General features: G+C 32.6%; 1 non-coding gene across 1 annotated transcript; it reads left to right on the top strand.

The window, feature by feature from the left end:
* The first annotated feature begins 508 nt into the window (after window positions 1-508).
* On the top strand, window positions 509-581 carry TRNAA-UGC (transfer RNA alanine (anticodon UGC)). Its single transcript has one exon. It is a non-coding gene; the product is annotated as a tRNA-Ala (tRNA).
* The last annotated feature ends 5,161 nt before the right edge of the window (window positions 582-5,742 follow it).

The following is a 5,742-nucleotide window of genomic DNA, read 5'->3' on the forward strand; positions in this document are numbered from 1 at the left end:
TATTTAGGAACATAGTGAATATCATATGAAAGTTTAATTTATATATTATCCATGTAAAAGTATTTTATGTGATTTGTCATACTTACTAAATTATGTGAACTCAATAAAATAAGATGCATCTGCAAAATACCAGTGCATCCTTGTAAGTAGCTTGTATTGACCACACAGAACTAATCATTTTTTTGCTCAGAAAATTTTCTTTAATCAATAAGCTTTGGATATCTTATTTAGAATAAGTAGTATAGATAGATGACAGAAACATAGTTGGAGTGTACGCAGACATGAACAAACACATAGTTGGATATCATAATTTTTGGCAAATGTTCTTGAAATGACTAAGCTAATGAAGTTGTCCACAACAACAAAAGAAACTAAGTCAATGAAATAAATACAAAATATTTTTCGTGGCATGTGTTGTACTCTTACAAAAAATACGTTATCTTGTCTTTGGTGTTTAGTGAGTATTTTTAAACGAATATAAATGAAATGTTTCGGAAAACAATCAAATGGGGATGTAGCTCAAATGGTAGAGCGCTCGCTTTGCATGCGAGAGGTACAGGGTTCGATACCCTGCATCTCCATTTTTTTTTTCCTTACTCATAATTTTGTGAAGTAAAACCATTCGTTTAGAATTTCTTGCTGAGTCATAGGCATATGATTCTTTTCATCATTCTTATATGCATCTCTTTTTATCATTATGCACACCAAACACAAGAGGTTACAAGCTTATAAAAAGACAAATAATTATAAGTGTCTGAATGTTGATTGATGAGTATATATTGGAGAGTTAATATATAGTCCTAGTGCTATGAAGGAATACTATAACAAAAAGTTAAACCTTGTGTTGAAGAAGCTTAAGTATACTTGTATTTAGTCCTGTTGAAAAAGACTTCAATGGATTAGCCTTATGCATTCTAAGAAAATGCATAAAAGATAAAGAAATGTTTAGTCTTCTAGGATACAAAGTAATCAGAGACATCTAATGTAAAACACATTTGTATGCACAAAATTAGTCAAAAGACCCGCGGCAAATACATATAATTGAGTCCCTTAAGCATGGAAAATTTCTTGTTGGAATAGGAAAATTCCATGTTAGTGTTCTCTACGCCTCGAAGAGGATTTTGTCTCTCGCTCGCTACCACTGTCTTAGAAGTTCTTTTCCAGTGATTCATGGTTCCCCTAGAAGTGATATAATCATAAGAATGTGCAAATAGTTACTGGTCGGCAATATATAGAACACATATTTTCTTTAATCTTAGTCGAATGCATGTCCCGTCTTCTAAAAACCAGCTATAATATTAGTTGGTAGATAAAATATATGTGTTGCACGAAAACACAAATTCTTTAAACATGTTCTATATAGAGCTTCAAGAGGTAAACATAAGTTTATATAGAGGTTAGTCTAATAAGTCATTGCTTTTTGGAAAATACATCTCATGTCTAACAACACTATGAAAAATCCAACATATAGCTTTCTCCATTCTCAGAAATGTTGTTTTGTGATATAGTACTGCAAAGTTGCATAATGCATGCATTGAAAAATGTAAATGTTAAAACCCAAACAATGCTAGACCTAACCATGTTGATTATTTGTTTCATAATAATACCGATTAATTATTCTACATTGGTGATAAGAATGAGGTAATCTGCATCCTAAGGTCTAGACACAACAAATATATTGTTCTAGACCTCAGGATGCAGATTATCCAATTCTCACCCAATAGCTCTTTATAAAAGCAATGAATTAATAAAGTTTATATTGAAATGATCATGTCCGGTTTTCTTAATTGGTAATAAAGAAGAGGTAATCAGCATCCCGAGGAGTAGATACAAACAAACACATATGCTATCTACACCTCAGGATGCAGATTACCAATTCTTGAACCAATACACAAGAAATATTTATTGAGGCAATGGATGTTAAATAAAGGAACATGTGTGTAAATGATTGTAGGAGGTTGATGATGATTAGCATGATTGTAGAAACTTATATATAGTAGTTCGCAAAGTATATGTCAATTTCAGTGCTCAAGTATTGTGGTACAATTTTTGCATGCATGCATAGAATAAACAAGATTATGGTCCCAAATGATGATTGTAAAATGAAATAGGAATGTTATGCTCAATAATATGCCTTTTGAGAGCCACCCCATATCTTCAGATACATGTTTGATTAATACTTGAATATATGTGTGCAACTTACCCGCACACATGTTTTTAACCTGATGAGTGTTTAAGATATTTGTGTTTTTGAACAAGGGTGTTTAAGAATTTAAATGTTCATTAAATTGTTTATCCAAATGCAACTCAATAACTATAATATAAGAAGGTATATTATATATTTAATATCAGTTTAATGATAATCTACTCTAAATGTTTTCAAAAATAAAAAACTTCACATTTGATATTGTATGTTATATAGTTTCTGTTTTTTATTTTATTTTAAGGAATATAGTTTATGTTTTTTTAATAATTTTCTTTCTCTCTCTCCAAAGAATAGGTCCAACACACAATTGTGAAGTATTTTGTAAGGTGTCGAGTATAACGTGTAGGGTATATTATATGGTGTCATATTTCTATAATGTCTTTACTCTCTCTCTCTTTCTCTTTCTTTCTCTAGTTTTTGATCAATAAAAAAACAATAGAAGATGATTGTCTTAAAAATTGTCACAATAATTACTCTTTCAAAAATTACTAGTGTTTTCAAGATGCATCAACCATGAACAATTGTAATCCTTAGCCGACACAATATTCACATCCAATTTTGTCTGAATAGAGAGTATCAAAAGATGAAGATGTGGCAAATGTTGAATCATATAGACTATCACTTGTCGAGCTTGAACATTCCTATAATTCAAAAGAGAAGCATCCACCTTTTTCTTTCTTTTTTGGTAGAAATAAAGCATCAACCTAAATGCCACAACAAATAAGATGAGCTAGCTTCCTACAAATACTTCTATCTCTAATCCCCCAAGAATTGATACCAATTTCAAGAGATGTCATGCAACATTGCATGATCAGTCCAACGAATTAATAGGAACAAACCATTTTATTTTTAAAAGGCGAAATTGGTAATAAAAAAATCTAAACTCTAAAAGATGTAGATATTAATCATTGGAATTGTAATGTTCCATTTTAAAAAAAATGTTGGTTTTTGAAATTCTAAAATGTTATATTTGGATTTTCAAAATCTATTTTGAAAAGAAATTTTCATCTACTGAAGTTTTTTTTGTTTTGAAGCGGCTAAATTAGCCCACTCAAAATGATATCGGGAGAACTGAACTTGATACCTTAAGGAGGAGCACACTTTCGTATGTTCAATTCAGTTTTTTTTTTCATCTACTTAACACAATATGTTGGTCCCAAGCCAATACCACCAGACCAGGCCAGATGAATTTTCATCTACCAAAGTTGTTACTAGATTGAGTCATGACCAGATCGCTCTCTTTAAGATGTTTCCTGGCATTGTTTAAAATTGTGCAAGAGAAACTATTAACCACATCACCTTCAGTTGTCATTTATACAGTGTTCATTAGTTATGAATTAAGGGGGATGTTGAGATTGTAATTCATAGTTGTCGGTCGTAGTTAGTTAAGGAGTTGGTTACAATTGTTTGTAAATTAATTACCATTGTGTGGATGACTTGTATTACAAGCAATTGTGTAACTCCTACAAATAAGGCCTTGTAATGTGAATGTTTAATTCTGAATAAAATCATATTACCAAACATATTGTGAAGCTCGAATATGAGATACGATACAGATACGTTACTGCATCGATACGTTGATACAGAAAAATTTAAAAAATAAAGATACGATACGGTTGGGATACGTTAATAAAAAAATTATATAATTAAATGTAAATAACTAAGCTAATTAAGTTGTCAACATGGTGGTGTAGTATCCTTACAAAAAATACATTATCTTGTCTATGGTGGACTAGTTTGAAACAAGATAATTATAATATTTTCACAAATAATCAAATGGGGATGTAGCTCAAATGGTAGAGCGCTTGCTTTGCATGCAAGAGGTTCAGGGTTTGATCCCCGCATCTCCAAAATTTATTTTTGGCAAAGTCATATACACCCTTTTTCATCTTTTTCACATTCATGTACACCAAAAAAAAATTAAAGAAATTGAAACGTTCCCCTCCCTCAGTCTCTCTCTTCCTTCTCCCTTTTTCCTTTCTCCTTTCTTCCACCGTTCTCCCTTTTCGAACACGTCCACCGGCCAACCCACCCTCTGCTGTCGTACACCGTCCTCACCCCCAAAGCTCACCATCACCGCCGCCAACCCACTTCTTTTCAGGTGACGGCTCTGTAAACGACTATAGCGTTCTTTCCTTTCAGATATGGTATCTCCACCGTCGTCGTCTTCATCTCCGTCAACTTTGTTACCTCCGTCCTCACGCCTCTCCGACCACCACACAAAACTACATCCATCACCACCAAAATCGCACGCTGTCACAAACCTGAGATCGAGATGAGAAAGAGAGATCACGTGTACGACAGTGATGAGAGAGAGAGAGGCGACAGTCATGGATCTGATACGGTGGTAATGGTGGTTGCCGGCAGTGATGGTGGTGAGATCTGTTGTTGAGAGAGAGAAGAGGTGGATGAAAGAGATGGAAGAGAGAGTGAGAGTCAAAAAAATTGTGTTTTTTTTGTGTGGGACCCACTTAGACAGATGGCAGTGTGTGATTGAATAATGAAAGGTGTGTATAAAGTGGTATGAAAAGAGGGTGTTTATGGATAATTAGCCATAATCATTGCAAGTTTTTTTTTTCTTAAAAAAAAAAAAATCATTATAAGTTTGATCGATGAGTATATATTGAGTTAATATATAGCCCTAGTGTTTATGTAGGCATACTTATTAAGTACTTGTATTTAATCATATTGAAAAAGATTTCGATGGTTCAGCCTTATGTATTGCGGAGACTAAATAAATGTTTAGTCTTCTAGGATATAAAGTACTTCAACAGGGAAGCAATTAGAGAGACGGCCAATGTAAAACATATTTGTATGCACAACTTATTAATATATATGATAACAAAGTTCTAAAGACTCGAGACACCGATAATTTGGTCGTTTAAGCACGTTGTCATGGATTCAACTTTAGTATGTAGTGTGTATGAAAAATATTTTGTTGGGATATTTAAATTCCATATTAGTGATTTGTAAGCAGTTGAATAGGATTTTGTCTCTCGCTCACTATTGTCTTAGAAATTCTATTCGATTGTGAAGTAGTCATTGATCGGCAATATATGAGACATATAATTTCTTTAATCTTAGTCGGATGTATGTTCTATCTTCTAAAAACTAGATATACAGTTCTAAATTAAAATAGGATTAAAGAATCAAAGTTTCCTAACAAGTGTCCTAAGTGTTGGAACAAGTTTTTTAATTTGGAAGAAGAAGAAGAATTAGAGAGAAAAGAGAATAGCACAAATTGAAAGAATCAAAGTTTATTCAATTACTTAGTTGTGAGTTACAACATGTGACTTGCTTACAACAAGTATCTCAACTAAATACACTTAACAACTTTGCTACTAGCATTTCAAGTAACAGTTAAAAAACTAACCATACTAATAGTTAACTAACTCTAACAGTTAACTAACCACTTATTAACCAACATTGAATTAATACACCACCTAATTCATGTTGGATAAAGCCCTCATACCCATCATGCTTTTCAACTCAACAAATCTGCTTCTCTTCAATGGTTTGCGCTAATTGCAACTCTG

Source organism: Medicago truncatula, chromosome 4 (genome assembly GCF_003473485.1).
Source record: "Medicago truncatula cultivar Jemalong A17 chromosome 4, MtrunA17r5.0-ANR, whole genome shotgun sequence".
NCBI lineage: Eukaryota > Viridiplantae > Streptophyta > Magnoliopsida > Fabales > Fabaceae > Medicago > Medicago truncatula.